The 16,628-nt window shown below is 35.6% G+C and overlaps 1 long non-coding RNA gene across 1 annotated transcript; it reads left to right on the top strand.

The window, feature by feature from the left end:
* The first annotated feature begins 6,561 nt into the window (after positions 1–6,561).
* Positions 6,562–11,852, top strand: LOC131773016 (uncharacterized). Its single transcript, XR_010718903.1, has 6 exons — positions 6,562–6,609; positions 7,429–7,626; positions 8,255–8,451; positions 8,539–8,590; positions 8,744–8,814; positions 10,868–11,852. It is a non-coding gene; the product is annotated as an uncharacterized lncRNA (long non-coding RNA).
* The last annotated feature ends 4,776 nt before the right edge of the window (positions 11,853–16,628 follow it).

Here is a 16,628-nt window from a genome sequence, read left to right as displayed (position 1 = left end):
TCAGTACAGAAGAGAGTTAATTCAGTGCAGAAGAGGGTTAATTCAGTGCAAAGAAAGAAACAAACCATACATTCTGATTGGTCAATAATCAAAGAAACCCATAGAGAGCCAATCAAATACGAGCCTTGGATGTCGCAACAAAATTTGAAAATGTGAAAATTTGCGAGCGAAATAATGGCTGGCGTTTTGAGAGGCTGTCTCTCTTATTTCCACTCGGTCAATTTTGCGTCAAAATTAATTTTGCCTGAAACTCTGTTAACAGAAAGACTTTACCTAGGATAGAACTAAATTAGATTTGGTTTGATTTGAAATAATTTTCTGACTGCATTACGGGCCATAATTATTTCCCAGTCCGTAGGGACCGTCGCAACGTCTCGAAAATTGAAAAATAGGCATATTTTGTAGCGTTGTAAAAAATTTGATTCCCATAGTTAAGCCACAGAATTTATATCAGATTGCTTAAAAACCTTTCTAGTTTGCCAAGAAAGTTAGAATTTGCCCTCTCAACATATTTGAAAAGGCGAATTTTAGCATATTCTGACCACTAGAAATCGCCATCGACCGATGGCCGTAAATAACCTTGAGTTAGACGTTTTGGGATTTGGGACCTGGTTGACGATTCTATCCTACACAGCCGTTAAGTTTAGACCTTTACAGGCAAAAATATGCAAAAACCCCTGTACGTTTTCGATTTTTCAAAAGTTTTGACCGTTTGAATCAGCACATGTACGAGCATTCGCGATTTTTTCGCATACACCAAAATCGAACCACTGGAGCAGATTTAGTCATAAATACAGCTTACCCGCTTTGCAGCCCGGCTTCATGGCTCACTTCAGAATTTTTCTAATCACCAAATTGGTGAAATCCATGATAACTTCAACAAATAGCTAGGTATTGCCTTCGAAAACTAGGCGGCATCCATCGTGATTCGTGGTATCTAAACAAATGTCGGAATTGGCCACATTTCGCGATGAATCACTTATTTAACATCGCTGCAGAGCTGAATTTTTTCCAAAAACAGAACATAAACTCTCTATGTCTGGAAGCTGAGGGAGAAATGAAGGTTTTAGGCTTCTGAAGTGAAGAAATAATCGCTTAAATTTAGATCCAGTTCGATGTTATACTGTTCTCACAAAGGTCCGCACAAAAGAGAAGACCGCTGATAACTTGTGCCGTACGTTGTGCCATATGGTTTTGTTTTGCATCCCAATATAATATTTGGGCAGAAAAATTTTGGATGAAAAGAATAAATGTTTCCTGGAGTTTGATATCATATAATTAATAAATCAATTTCAAATATCCTGAGCTTGCTTCTCTCGGTTCCGCGTCGATTTATGTGAAATTTCAGATATTCCTCGCTTCCCAAACTGGTGAACTGGACTTTATGATAACTCCAGCAAATACCTCCAAAATTCAGCGGTCGGCATCTGTCGATACTCTTCTTTGACTCGTTGCGAACTAAACTCGAAAACTAAAGCCATGTTTCGCGCTTAATGTTCCGTTGAAACTTTGGATTGCAGCTGCATTCTCTTCAAGAATCAGTCATAGAACTCCACTTGTAAGTCTATGTGTCGAAGTTTGGCATTTTGGAATTTAAAGCTGAACGATTGCACTATCGCGCATAACAGAGGTCCGTGTGTTTCTCAGTAGACTTATGTAAACAATGTCTTATACGGTGGCTGAAAGTGTAGAATATTCTTTACAGATACAAACTACCTTTACTTCCGATATCACCGCGAAATATGGCCAATTCCGACATTTGTTTTGATACCACGAATCACGATGGATGCCGCCTACTTTTCGAAGGCAATACCTAGCTATTTGTTGAAGTTATCATGGATTTCACCAATTTGGTGATTAGAAAAATTCTGAAGTGAGCCATGAAGCCGGGCTGCAAAGCGGGTAAGCTGTATTTATGACTAAATCTGCTCCAGTGGTTCGATTTTGGTGTATGCGAAAAAATCGCGAATGCTCGTACATGTGCTGATTCCAACGGTCATAACTTTTGAAAAATCGAAAACGTACAGGGGTTTTTGCATATATTTGTCTATAAAGGTCTAAACTTAACGGCTGTGTAGGATAGAATCGTCAACCAGGTTCCAAATCCCAAAACTTAGCGTCTAAATCAATGTTATTTACGGCCATCGGTCGATGGCGATTTCTAGTGGTCAGAATATGCTAAAATTCGCCTTTTCAAATATGTTGAGAGGGCAAATTCTAACTTTCTTGGCAAACTAGAAAGGTTTTTAAGAAATCTGATATAAATTCTGTGGCTTAACTATCGGAATCAAATATTTTACAACGTTACAAAATATACCTATTTTTCAATTTTCGAGACGTTGCGACGGTCCCTACAGACTGGGAAATAATTTTGGCCCGTAATGCAGTCAGAAAATTATTTCGAATCAAACCAAATCTAATTCAGTTCTTTCCTAGGTAAAGTCTTTCTGTTAACAGAGTTTCAGGCAAAATTAATTTTGACGCAAAATTGACCAGGTGGAAATAAGAGAGACAGCCTCTTAAGTAGGTTTTCTTTCGCCACCGCAGCTGAAAAACAGCTTAACCAATCAAAACACTGTAAAAGGCACTGCTTTTTGGTTGTCGGTTCGGAAAAAGTGGTGTTTAGAGAAGGGAATTGCCGAGGAAATCGAAAATTACGAGCCGACCCGGCTTAACACTTTGCTCGAGCGATCCAACGCCGAAATTAAAAACAAACATGGTTAAACCTCGGAAACGACGATTCCATTTCATGAAAAGTGATTCGGACACAGACTGAACAATTCCTTGAACTGTTTAGCCGGACTTTTAACTTTTTTGCAACTTAAAGATGCGAAGATATCATTGCATATTATTGTTTTGATCGTACGCAGTTGTTTTGACCGAACGCACGGTTTGAATAAATTATTTTTTGCACTTGATGCGCGCTTTGCTTATGTTTAATTATGATAGACCATCTGGTATTTTTCCATGTATATTATTAACAGGTAATCACATGATTTTTCTCGTGCAATTTGGAATAAACAAGCACTTGTTAATTTTTTCAAAGACCACAAATTGCACTCGCTTTACGGGCTCGTGCAATTTTGTTAGTCTTTGAAAAAATTTACTCGTGCTTATTTATTCCAAATTGCACTCGAAATCATGTGATTACCTATAAAAAGCACGCAGGAAGCGGCTAGAGCACGAAAGAAGTGTAGGGAGAAACACGAGACGTAGTCGAGTGTTTTTCTCCACTTCTTGAGTGCTCTAGCCGCTTCCTAAGTGCTTTATAACAGAACAGAGCACAGTCAAGGCTTCTCTATGTGTTTTTTTAATAAAGAATCCGTCAAATTCCCCATGTATTACTTTCAATTTTCAAAACAAACTTTATTTCCAAAGCGAACAACAATGTCGTCAGCATGCTCTATACTCTCATAGAGCACGCTACAATAAGCCAATCAGAATCCCTGTTAGAATGGTTCAAATAATCTGATTGGCTCTACAAGACAAAAGCTGTCAAAAGTGTCAAACTATCAAAGTTCACAATCTGCGATAGTTTACAAACTAAAATAGTTCGGCAGGTCGATTTTAACGCTTTTGCCTGAAGTTTTTAATACAGAATTTTCAAGTGAAATGTTCAGTGAACTTCAGCCGAATTATGGCTCATAAAAAACACGCGAGTTTTTTCACATGACAAGGTAGAAAACAAACTGTTCAAGGCGAGTGTTTTTTAAATGAACGACAGCCGAATTCACCGGAAAATGAAGATCGCTCGGGATGACAGCGCCGCAAAACTCGGCTGCAGTGACTGAAGTGGCTTTCTACTCAATGTATCGGAGAGGATATCAGAGCGAGCTCTTATTTTTTCTCTCGATGGCCGGCCGATGTAGTTTCTGAGGCTTGCTTTACTGTAATGACCGGAGATCGCCATGCTAAGCGAGCCGTGATGGACTTCAGCATGATCATATTTGCTCAGACACCGTCATGATTAGTATGAATTTTAACAGTTATGTCAGTTTGATTATATTTTTCATAATTTCTGTTTTGTTCTGTTTTGTTTTTGAACTCTGAACTTTATATACTATACGAGTGTTAGCTTTGTTTGATGTTTATTACCGTTCGTAAGCTTGCAATCTAACTGAGCGTAAAAATCTTTAAAACTCGGAATGTCTATTTTGTTTTTCCTTTGAGGATTTTCGTATCTGCTCACGTTTTAATAATGTAAATTACGGCGCCTGATATGTTTACAAACCTTTGTTTGGTTCTTCTGTTGCTACTTGCCTGCTCGCTTGTTCCGAAATTTCACTTTCAATTATCGGAAAAAAGCTAAAAAGAAGTCCCAGAAAAGGTGGAACATAGTACAATTTGGCAGATGGCGTGACAGCTTTAGCTCAGTTCTATGCTCTATACTCTCATAAAGCACGCTCTTTCAACCAATGACAGCGCGCGTTACATCAGAACTTTATTAGAAAAAGTGGTAGACACATGAAAATTGGTATAATCTTTCGTTGAAATGATAATCGTTCATTATGTTACATGTAGCAATCTCATAGTGTCTACATGATGGCTATTATGGGTACAGTGGAAGACAAATATTCATTGTAAATGTATGGGGCTACGCAAAAATTCAGCTAGGATGTATGGTCGATGTTAAACTTTACATATCCTGGAAAGTTAACTTACAAACTGCTTACACATACGATGAAGATCTGGTCTCTTATAAAGGATAGGGTGCTGGCTCCTAACGCTCTCCAGCAAGTAACAGTTGGGTTATCATTCTCTTTGCTCATCCAGAGGGGTAAAAATTTGCAGCAAAATTACTCATCACTTAATAATATGTGCTTTTCAATATAAATCAGTGGCTGACATATGCCACTTTCTTTCTTTTTGATCTATTTAGAATAAAGCCCCTTGAACTAAATTACGAGGAATACCACAATGATATGTATTTTATGTTACCACATTTTACATACATTTTCAATTGTGTGTTACAAACATTAAAATGAAATAAATACTAATTCATGCACAAATGAATACTTAATTCAATACAAATTATTGCCCATTATTAGCGATTATTGCTCCTACACTTGTTAGCAAGAACTTAGTCTTGTTGGCATTCATTGTGAGTGTTTGGTAATCCATATATCAATGGAAACACTCTCTGCAACTATCTTTGTGAAGAAAATACCAATCCTTTCACCCATACTTAATATCATTCATACAGGCATGGATAAGAACCAGCAGCAAAGCAAAGTAAACAAAAGTGCCAGTGAAAGGTATCTGTTGTGCTTCATTTTTGTCCTTGGTGTAAAAATCAGTTTCCTTTGGTTTTGTTAATAATATGAATGAAAAATGTATTTTGTGTAAAGAAAGATAAAATTTAGCTCCTAGCCTAAGTTATGGTGAGATGATATGTCACTATCAATTTGTCCTCTTTTTAAAGAAAAAGAATGAACTAAGGATAAAACTAAACCGCAGCATACCTATACTAAACCCTCAGCCTATTTGTATCAATATTACTATTTTTTCTGGTGTTTACCCAATAGATTCAATCCACTTACAGACAAAGATGGTGCCTGTACATTTTACCTTTATTCTTAGGGCAAGACACATGTAGAAAGCAATATTTCACAAAACAACAACATTGTGTATGCAAATTTTAAAATTTTCAGATTTTTTTTTCTTGACTTTTGAGTGGTTCCAGGATTTTCTTGTGAATGTACCAGTCACCATGTTTTTTGGTATGATGGTTTACATTGATTGCTGTGCTCTACATTTATCATTGAAGTACCAATCAATTCCTTTGCCATCGGTAATTGCTTTAAATATACTGTGTCAGAAATCACAGCACTGTGCCCCAAAATGTAATGTTGTCTGGGGCACAATTTCATATTTTTGAGCAAGGCAAAGGTAAAAATCAAACAAGACCACACAGACATCTTCTACAAGACAGCATTGCTTTGTATAATGTTTATATAGTTCATTATGTAAAAGCTACTCTATTCATTAAATCATGTCATTTTTGTCCCTCCCAGCTGCTCAAATGTTGTCCCTCCTTTCCACAATCTTACCAAAGCCCCCATATGTGTAGTAATTTAAACATTGAATTGAAGTGAAGTGTGCTATCTCAGCAAGAGATGATAATCATGCACACTTTTAAGTGAGTCATCCTAGCAGATGTTTGGTGAGGTATTGCATTCTGTGCTCAAAATCTAGTTCACATAGACCTGGAGGAAAAGAATAGGGTGTAATAGTCATGTTGGTGAATTGCTACAAGCTTCAGTTTGATACCACTACTCATTTGGTTATCTATCTTGCCAATACTCTTTCTGGTTATTTGGGTTTTTATGGAACCTCTTCCCATCAAGAAGAAGCATGGTATGTGTTTTCAAGTTTTCAAAGACAATGGTACATTTTTTTTTGCAGGGGGGTAGTTTTTTTATTTTTGAATTAGGGTTCTAGCCTAAGTATGTCTATGTTTCTACACTTGTTGTTTAGTCTTATGATTTCTTGCTTTAGGAAGTGAGGTAAAATTGTTTAAATTTGTTTTTTCGTTACAGCCACTTGAGTCTGTAAATGGAAATAAAACACATAAAAATGATGTAAGGAACATGTTACTTGCACTATAAGGTACTGAAAGTAATTTGTAACTCCACATTTGTTATTTTCAATTGATATGCTTTGCACAGCTGTTGTGTGATAAGTGAAGAAGTTAACTGTATTTCAAAAATTAAATCACTTTAAACTGCAGCGAAAGCTATTACTTTTATAGTTATAAAAGTATCAAAAGTAACCTCTCTGAGAACCTTCCCTAGTGTCTGTGTTATAGAGGTATCCACTAAATATAGGTTAATTTATTAGGAAATGTGGGAAGAATAGTATGCAACTGAAGGATGCAATTTTCAGCCAGTTGAGGGTTCTTGCGTTTTTTATTGTGTTGCTAACGGTGTCTCAGTCAATTGCTAACTTAGTATTTAAGTACTAGTTGTGCTTGTTGATTATTTGACTTTCCCTAAATGTTTTTTATTGGTGGAGCTAAAAGAAAAAGTTTGTGAGGCCATGCTTTAAAAAGATAACAGGAAGGCCTTAAAAGCTTACTTAGATCTTTATGAAGATGGAGGGTTATTTTATTGGCAGTTACATGTAAAGATAGGTTGCCAGGGCCACTTACTAGGAGTAAGTTAAAAATACTACGTTTGAGCTCAAATTTGACACAGACACTATTCAGGTATGATGGAAATTTAAAAGCACATTCTTGTCTCATTCATAAGTGATGCTACATACTCCACAGGTGTCAAATTTATTAAATTTTGTTTTCAGAATTACTGTTGGCCTTGATATTTTTAACATTATGTAGCATTTGACATTATATAACATTGTTTTTAACAAATAATAAAATTTTTTGGTTTTGATCTGAGTAATTAAAAACATTATTGTCTTGTTTCCAAGGTTTCCAAGGAAGGTTTCTTCACTTCATGCCTGGGTCCTTATGTTCATTATTCTGTTTTATGGAAAATAACAGTTAACTCGAGCAGGAAAACTCCAATCAGCCTAGACAGGCCAGAAAATAATTGTGCTTAGAAATAACAGTTCCCTCCAGCTGGAAACAAAAAAAACATAACAGCTTACAGGGGCTGGAAAATACAAGTAAGTACTGTAAAAGAATATTTATTCCTTGCTGGTAATCTCAGAACAGCTGTGTGGGGCTGGAAATTAACAGTACTGGAATACAACAGTTAACTCCTGCTGAGAAACTGAGAACAGCTGAGAGGGGCTGGAAAATAACAGTGTTGGAATACAAGAGTTATCCACTGCTGGAATTCAGAAACAGGAAGCTTTTAAATACTATGCTACAATACACTGAGCATGCAATAATATCTTCCATTGCTTCAACTCCAATTACTTGTGGAAAGGTCATCTCTGAACCATTAAATAGGATTTTGCTTTACTAGTTATGTACAGTTTGCAATACATTAATGAAAGAAAAAATCTTAACCCTTTAACCCCTAAGAGTGGCCAGCCTCTAATTTCTCCTCACAATATCACCCCTGATATCACCTCACATCCCACATGAATCAAGGAAATGACCAACAACTAATAAAGCTCTTGATTTTTAAACAAATTCTCCTTGTCAACAGCTCAGGAAATGTATAGAGAATGGTACGGAGAATATGCCTACTGATGTTAGGGTATAAAGGGTTAATCAATGAGTGTATGTTAAAGGTAGCAATCATAGATAGCTAGTACTTATTCTCAAATACTATATTTTGTTTAGCAGACTGTAGCTTCAATGGATGCCAGAAATATGTTTATGAAAAACTGGCAGATACTGTTTTGTGCATTGTGCTGGTGAAGATAGCAGTGCAAGAATAGGTGAAGATAGAATCAAGAAATGCAAAATAGGAGTGAGTCCATTTAGTCCTGGAAAAACCATGGTAGAGGTTTCTGCTGGTTTTGGTGTTGCTTTTCCTGGTGAGTATGAATTAGGAGATTTTGAGGAGGATTATGACGATATGAATGATGATCTATTTGTTCTCCCCCCTCCTCTTTCACCATTAGATATTCAACTACTGGACAAAGACACAGCTGTCAAATGAAAACAATATTCAAGGTAGTTAATAATTATGTTGACCATTTTCACTCTTTGTCTCTTTGTTTTTGTAAGATGAGACTTTTGCTACATTGTTCCATAATTATTTATCTCTATAAACCTTGTTTGTTTTTTGTTATTTGCTAATGAAAGCATTGTGTGCTTTTTTTATAGCCAGTGAACCAGATGATGAAGATTTTGTCCTGTTTGAGCTCCTCAAGCCACCCAAAGGTGCTTCTTATGAGGTATGCAGAATTTGTGAGTGATTTATAGTTTTCTTCTGTTTAGGTTTTCTCTTACTTTATTATTATTATTATTATCATCATCATCATCATCATCATCATCATCATCATCATCATCATCATCATCATCATCATCATCATCATCATCATCATCATCATCATTATTATTATTATTATTATTATTATTATTACTTAAAACTATGCATAGATGTTCTTGTAACATGCTAAGTAGTTTAGGGGAATATCATCATTATTATCATTATTTTATACTATGCAGAGATGTTCTTGTAACGGTATCCAGTCAACTCGCCGACGGACCAACTCGCCGACGTATAAAATCGAGTAGAGACGTCAGCGAGTTGTTCCTCAATCCAATACAACTTATTAGAAGTTAAACATACAGAAAAGTAAACGATATTTAGTAAAAAAACACTGGTGAACATTGGTGAACATCACCAATGACTGTAACAGCTTAAGACGCGAACGAGTTATATAATTATTGTATGACAACAACACCGTAAAGACTCATCATGTCAATCGCTCAGATTTTTTAAAGAAAACTTGGCTTTCTAGACAAGATCTTTAGTAAAAAGCAATTATTTTTATTTGCAACAAAGTTTATATGGATATCAAGGCGAATAAAGCGAAGTAAACATCGCCAATGAACAAAATTGGCTGTAGACGCGAATGAGTTGTGTGACAACAACACCGTTTGTGCGTTGACTTTTTACCAAGCGACTTGACTTAAATAAATAAGATCGATTGACATGAGATCCTTATAAACTTTGTTGCCAATAAAAAGAACTGCTTTTTACTAAAGATCTTGTCTAGAAAGCCAAGTTTTCTTTAAAAAATCTGAGCGATTGACATGATGAGTCTTTACGGTGTTGTTGTCATACAATAATTATATAACTCGTTCGCATCTGAAGCGGATATAGTCATTGGCGATGTTTACTTTGCTTTATTCGCCTTGAGATCCTTATAAACTTTGTTGCAAATAAAAAGAATTGCTTTTTACTAAAGATCTTGTCAAGAAAGCCAAGTTTTCTTAAAAAATCTGACCGATTGTCATGATGAGTCTTTACAGTGTTGTTGTCACAATAACTCGTTCGCGTCTGAAGCTGTTAGAGTCATTGGTGATGTTTATTTCGCTTTATTCGCCTTGATATCTCTATAAACTTTGTTGCAAATAAAATTAATTGCTTTTTAATAAAGATCTTGTCTAGAAAGCCAAGTTTTCTTTAAAAAATCTGAGCGATTTACATGTACATGATGAGTCTTTACGGTGTTGTTGTCGCACAATAACTCGTTCGCGTCTTAAGCTGTTATAGTCATTGGTGATGTTCACCAATGTTCATCAATGTTTAAGCTTCTCTTTGATGTTCACCAATGTTCACCAGTGTCTTTTTACTAAATATCGTTTACTTTTCTGTATGTTTAACTTCTAATAAGTTGTATTGGATTGAGGACCAACTCGCCGACGTCTCTACTTGATTTTATACGTCGGCGAGTTGGACCGTCGGCGAGTTGACCGTAATTCCTTGTAACATGCCAAGTAGTTTAGGGGAATATTATTATTATTATTATTATTGTTATTATTATTATTATTATTATTATTATTATTATTATTATTATTACTACTACTAATACAACTACTACTACTATTATTACAATTATAATTACTGTTGCTTTTGTTTTGTGTGTCCTTTGATGGTCAGTTTTGGATATTTTTTTTTTTTCAGTTTCTGCAATAAATTTTAAGGGAAATTATTATAAATACATCTAATGATTGATGTCCCTTCTTTGATTGCTATATTTGTTTGTTGGGTTAACAGAAGGATGGGGTTGTTTTCATTGTCCCTTGAGTTAATTCATAGCATATTATCATTAAAATATTGATACTCAAGGTTAGTGGTACTTCATTAGCAAAGAAGTCCAACCAACCCAATGAAAGTAGACCAAATGTGCATTTTAATACCAATTTGGTAAAGACAGTCTTTCATCAGCTGAGTGTGATTAAAGTTTCTTTTCTAATGGAGACTGATTTTCTTCACAGATTCCAACCCTACAGATTCTCTCTTTTAAAAAAAGGAAGGAAGGAAGGTGTTCCAAGGCCTTAACGCCATCACTGAGCAATATTTCAAACTAAGGAAGGAGAAAGGGATAAATGTTCCAAGAGGGTGTTACCATGCAGTGATGACAACAGAAGAAATGGTCAATTTTGATTACTGAAGGCAGGTAAGGATGGGTAGGTCGAGAGAAAGATTTTTCATTACAAGTGCGATAGAGCCTTGGAATTTTGGACCAAGGGGACCACGGATGTGGCAAGTATCTTAAAGCATGTTGATAGTGATGGATGGGTCTTATTGCGCATTACAGAACAGCATTAATATGGAATGTGAAGAGACTGGAAATGGAGGCAACTTGAGGAGAAAGACTTTTTGTAATTTTAAATAAAATCAGTAAAGGAAAGCTATTTGGCACAGTGTAATACTAATAATTAAACACCTAACAGGTCATGTGTTCACTCTAACAGTTTCAATTGGGTTTTGAAGCATGCTTAATTCAAGTTATATCCAAAATTCCCAAGCTCCAAATTGTGAATAGTACCTAGACATGGCCAGAGAACATCAATAGAGAATGTGACCTCTTAAGCATGTTCACATCAGACCCATGAATTTGTCCACAAAACCTCTTTTGGAGTTGTTTATTTCCAGAGTTTCATATCCAGTGCATTTCCAGAGCAGTAAAATTTTAAAAAATGACACAAACATTTAAATTGCAAAGAATTTATTTAAAATCTTTACGTTTACAGCAACCCATATAAAAAAGAAATCTTACCAACCATCATGAGTGAATGTGTGAATAAAATAGCCTTGACTCCTCAATCTGATGTCAACTGCTTTATTTTATTCAAAAGTATATAAGGGCAAATTGGAAGGACAGAAAGAGTTACTTTCTGTAATCCGTCAAATAGTATTGAACCGTTAGAGCCAAATAGTTGCAAGTGAGTAAAAAGGATTGAATGGATTTATTGTATATTAGTGCACTGTAGTCTACTTTATATTTCACAAATTCCGAAAAATCACTATTTCACCTGAAGTTTATTTACTTGAATTATTTGTACTGAAGATGTTTATTTCCATGGAAGTGTTGCATGTTCAAGTACAACTAAAGGAGTTTTTTTTTTAAACTACCCATTTGTTTGTTACATGAGCAATTTAAGCCTGAATTTTGAGTTAGATTAATTACGGTTTGCACATGTGGTTAGAAAAAACATTTAGCACCAATCACTCCTACTTAAATGACACAAAAAAAGTGTTTATTTGTTCCAAACACTTACAGTGTATCCTATTTATCAAGATGATTTTATCAACAAAGGATATCATAGCAGGAAAAAGATAACCAAAATTTATATGAAACATTAAAAAAGGAACAACTAGAGTGATTTTACTCAACCCATGAAACAGTATGTAAACAAGCCTGTATGACACCAGCACGCATGTTTGATTGTTTGTTTGTGTTTGGAAAACATGACATAAACCAAAAATTTTGTAATGCACAGTAGTTTATGACCAATTTCACCGGTTGGATAAAATCACTCTTCATATTCATCTACAATATCTTTTTGAGAAATAAACTGTGACAAAGCCTTGACTTAGTATTAGCATGAATAATAGTTATTACTCAATTGTCTTCTTTCGTGATGCATGTTAATAGTGACAAGAAAGTAATGCTTGTTAATATTGTCATCTGTTAAAATTTAATTAAATCTGAATTACTTAAGTTTTCTTTTCTTTTCTTTTCTCATATAAGCATCCTGCTTTTTGGGCAGATGTCTCTCTGGAATGAAGTCTTTTTCGAATGGCTTCCTTTGCACTCGACTCTTTAAATATTCTGTTACAATGTTTTATCTGACGGTGCATAGAACCCGTAGTCCTCTACGTAGATGTACACTTTGCTTGACAAGCAAAGATAAATCAATAATTTGCCGTCAATATATGCACATGCATCTGTGTATACAGCGACTTCTGGGAAAATTTTCAATTGTCTGAAAACCTTTTTTTTTTACGCTAAATTGACTTAAATTCCAAGGGCGTGAGTAATATACAGACCGGTCTCAACAATCAGAACATCACCGTGGTGAAACATAGCACCTAAACTTGCAGACTGATAAATATTTTATAGGGAAGGCTACATTTTCTTTTCCAGCTATAAAAATCTCCTCAGGCTCAGTGATATTCGTCCAATAATCCACAGGCTTTGTGCAGTGATTCTACAATGTACCGGCTAAAATTATTGACTTCACCCGAGGGTAACCTTCCGACACCTACCCCCATCCCAACATTATTTTACGCGAATAAAGGGTGCAATTCCAGCGATCTAACTTACAAATGTGGTATATCTGTTCATCCCTATGCATTTCCATGTTTTAAGCGCATTCGAAAATCAAAACAATCAAATAGCTCGTACCCTGCATATGTAATGTATTCCAACTTGACATATCCAATATTAACCGCTATTTTCCATTTTTCATTGAATTCTGACAATTTATCCAGCTAGTAGAATATATCCTAATATGCCAAATCCAATCTTCACCCTAATTTTCCATTTTCTGAACCAACCTACGGGTGGATAATATCGTAACTTTTCCATATCCAATCTTTATCCCGATTTGTTCAAATAACTCTAGAAAAACGGGGTAAACCGTGCAAATTCTTTCCACGAGTGGTTAATATCATGACTTGCAATGTCCAATCTTTACCCTGATTTTCCATATGTTCAACGAATTCTAGAAAACGGGATAAGTTCTGACGATTCATCGTGCAAGTGGAATATAACCTTAGTTGTGGTGTCAAATCTTTACCCAGATTTTCCTTTGTTTTAATGAATTAGTTATAGAAAAACGGGGTAAACTCTGAGAATTCATAATACCCTTAGCTCCCATGTGCTATCTTTACTCTGAGTTTCCAATTTTGCCAAATCAAATCTTTAGCCTAATTTTCCATTTTTTTCGTTTATTAGAGACAAGTAAGGTAAAATCTGACAATTAATCCCACATGTGGGATACATCCTAGCTTTTCATAATTAATCTTTACCCAGATTTTCCGTTTGTTGAGTCAATTCTGGAAAAACGGGGTAAAATCTGAGTATTCATCCTGTTAATGGAATACATCCTAACTTGTCATAATTCAATCTTTGTCCCGGTTTTTTGCATTTTTCCAAGAATTCTGTAAAAATGGGGTAAAATCAGACAATTTATCCTACAAGTGAAACATATCCCAACTTGTGATTTGTAATCTTTACCCGATTTTCCATTATTTTCAGAGAATTCTAGAAAAAATTCATCTCGTAAAAAGAATATATCCCAACATGCCAAATGAATTTTTCAATGAATTCAATGAATTCCAGAAAAACGGTATAAATTTTGAGAATTCGGCCCGCAAGTACCGTAAGTTCCCATATGCCCTCTTCACCCCAATTTTCCATTTGATCAGTGAATTTTAGAAGAAAAAGAGGTAAATTTTGAGCATTCATGCTACAAGTGGATAATACCCGAAGTTCCCATATGCTATCTTTACCCCGATTTCCCATTTTTTTCTGAAAATTCTACAGAATAACGGGGTAAAATCTGAGAATTCATCTTTCAAATGGAATATGGATCCTAGGTTGTCATATCCAATCTTCAACCCGATTTTCTATGCTTTTTTTCATTGAATTCTAGATAAACGAGATGAATTCGCAGAATTCATCCCACAAGTGATAGCAATACGCTAATTTCACATATGCCATCTTTACCCCGATTTTCCATTTGATCAGTGAATTCGAGAAAAACAGGGTAAATTCTAAGCATTCATACTACAAGGGAATAGTACCCTAAGTTCCCACATGCTATCTTCAACCCGATTTTCCATTTTTTTTTCAATGAATTCTAGAAAAACGGGGTAAATTCTGCGAACTCACCCCGCAAGTGATAACAATACGCTAAGTTCCCATATGCCATCTTTACCTGCATTTTCCATTTGATAAGTGAATTCGAGAAAAACGGGGTCAATTCTGAGCAATCATGCGACAAGTGAATAATACCCGAAGTTCCCCGAAGTTCCCATATGCTATTTTTGCCCCAATTTTCAATTTTTTTTAATGAATTTGACAACAAACGGGGTAAAATCTGAAAAGTTATCCTCCAAATGGAATAGATCCCAAGTTGCCACATCCAATCTTCAACCCGATTTTCCATTTTTCCAATGAATTCTAGAAAAACGGGATAAATCCTGTGAAATTCATCCTTTAGGTGGATTCTATCCTATTGACTTGCCATAGCCACCCTTAGCCCCATTTTCGATTTAATGATTGTGTGAATTTGTCATAAACAGGGTAAATTAGGACAAATCCACCCAAAAGTGCAATAAATCCTACAATAATTTAGAAACAGTACTAAAAAAAAAAGAAAGGCTAAAATCAGCGGAACCGCAATAAAATCACAATCCACTACTTCATTTTTTTTAACGGAGGGATCAGTGCAATACAGCAAAAACCCACAGTATTCAAAATAAACAACTGAAGGCCAAACTTCTGTGATTGAAGGAAGACTTCGTGAAGCAGACAAATAATCACAACTTTGACTTCTCAGTCGATCTCACCTCCGGCAGATCAGGTGAAGTGTCAAAAATATATAATTTTATGTCGACGAACCATAGTCTATGATCTTCAACTATTAAAGAAAATAAAAAAATTGTGATATGACGCCACATTGTGCTTTTGTCTTAGCTTGTGGCTAAAATGTTGTCATTGAAGTCGCAAGTCGAGCAATGAAGACTGTAAATAAAGCAAGGCTGCAAATAAAACGTGAACAATAACGCATCCTTTGGTCGAAAGTCGCTTTGTTATTCACGCGCAGCAAATTGTTCTTCCACGTTTAGGTTATAACAACGATGCGATCACTCTGCGTTAACGAAGGAACGATAGAACTTCAAGGAAAGCAATATGAGAGGCCAATGATCCGGTTCGCAGTGATCATGCAAACAGCATGTTTTCCTGAGATCAGTTACCGGAAAATACTGGTCAAATTTTCCACTTATCCCGACCCCCTTGAATGAGTACTTTTGCTTGAAGACATAACTACAACCGAGTCTCTTAACCAGTCCCAAGCCGCGTGTCGCTCGATAGATCGCAGGATATGATTGGCCACTGTATCACATTACGTCAAAGGACATATCTGCAATAAGAGGACATAAGTGCAACGGTACACCCCAAAACAACCTTGTTCCCAGGGTCCTGATACGTGAATACCTCGAATCGGACACTGTGAATTAGGCTTTCCCCAAAAGAGCGTTAATTACCTCATGCCCTCTTGATTGCACTAATGATTCCTTTCTAAATTTCTTGATTGGGGTGAAGCAATTTTAAGCGAGGATATCTTGCTAATAAGCAGGTTACTTATAACAAAAAACTCAGTTTTACACTCGGTATATAGAGTTGTTTGCTTGCTGACGTTTACTTTTCAATGAATATTACGTATAAATGTACAAAACTAAATACAATGCGTCACTGAAGGAAATTTCTCAGTAAATCTTCCTGGTTGTGTTTAAGACGAAAGGTTTGTTGTAATTCAGAAGCAATGTTAATCATCACACTTTTCTGGAGACGAAGAATGACTGACTTCTTGTTGCAAACGTTCACCAATTAACGAGAGTCTCCTGCCTGACTTAAGCGTAGCTGCATCAGCGTGTGGTTTGGGTCTGCTATAAAAAAAATACACAAAAGCAAGAGGTTATAAATTGTTATAATATAACGTTTGAACTTCAAGAGAACCA

Source organism: Pocillopora verrucosa, chromosome 1, assembly GCF_036669915.1.
Source record: "Pocillopora verrucosa isolate sample1 chromosome 1, ASM3666991v2, whole genome shotgun sequence".
Classification (NCBI taxonomy): Eukaryota; Metazoa; Cnidaria; class Anthozoa; order Scleractinia; family Pocilloporidae; genus Pocillopora; species Pocillopora verrucosa.
The sequence above is the reverse complement of the archived record's forward strand: the minus strand, read 5'-3'. Positions and strand labels throughout refer to the sequence as shown.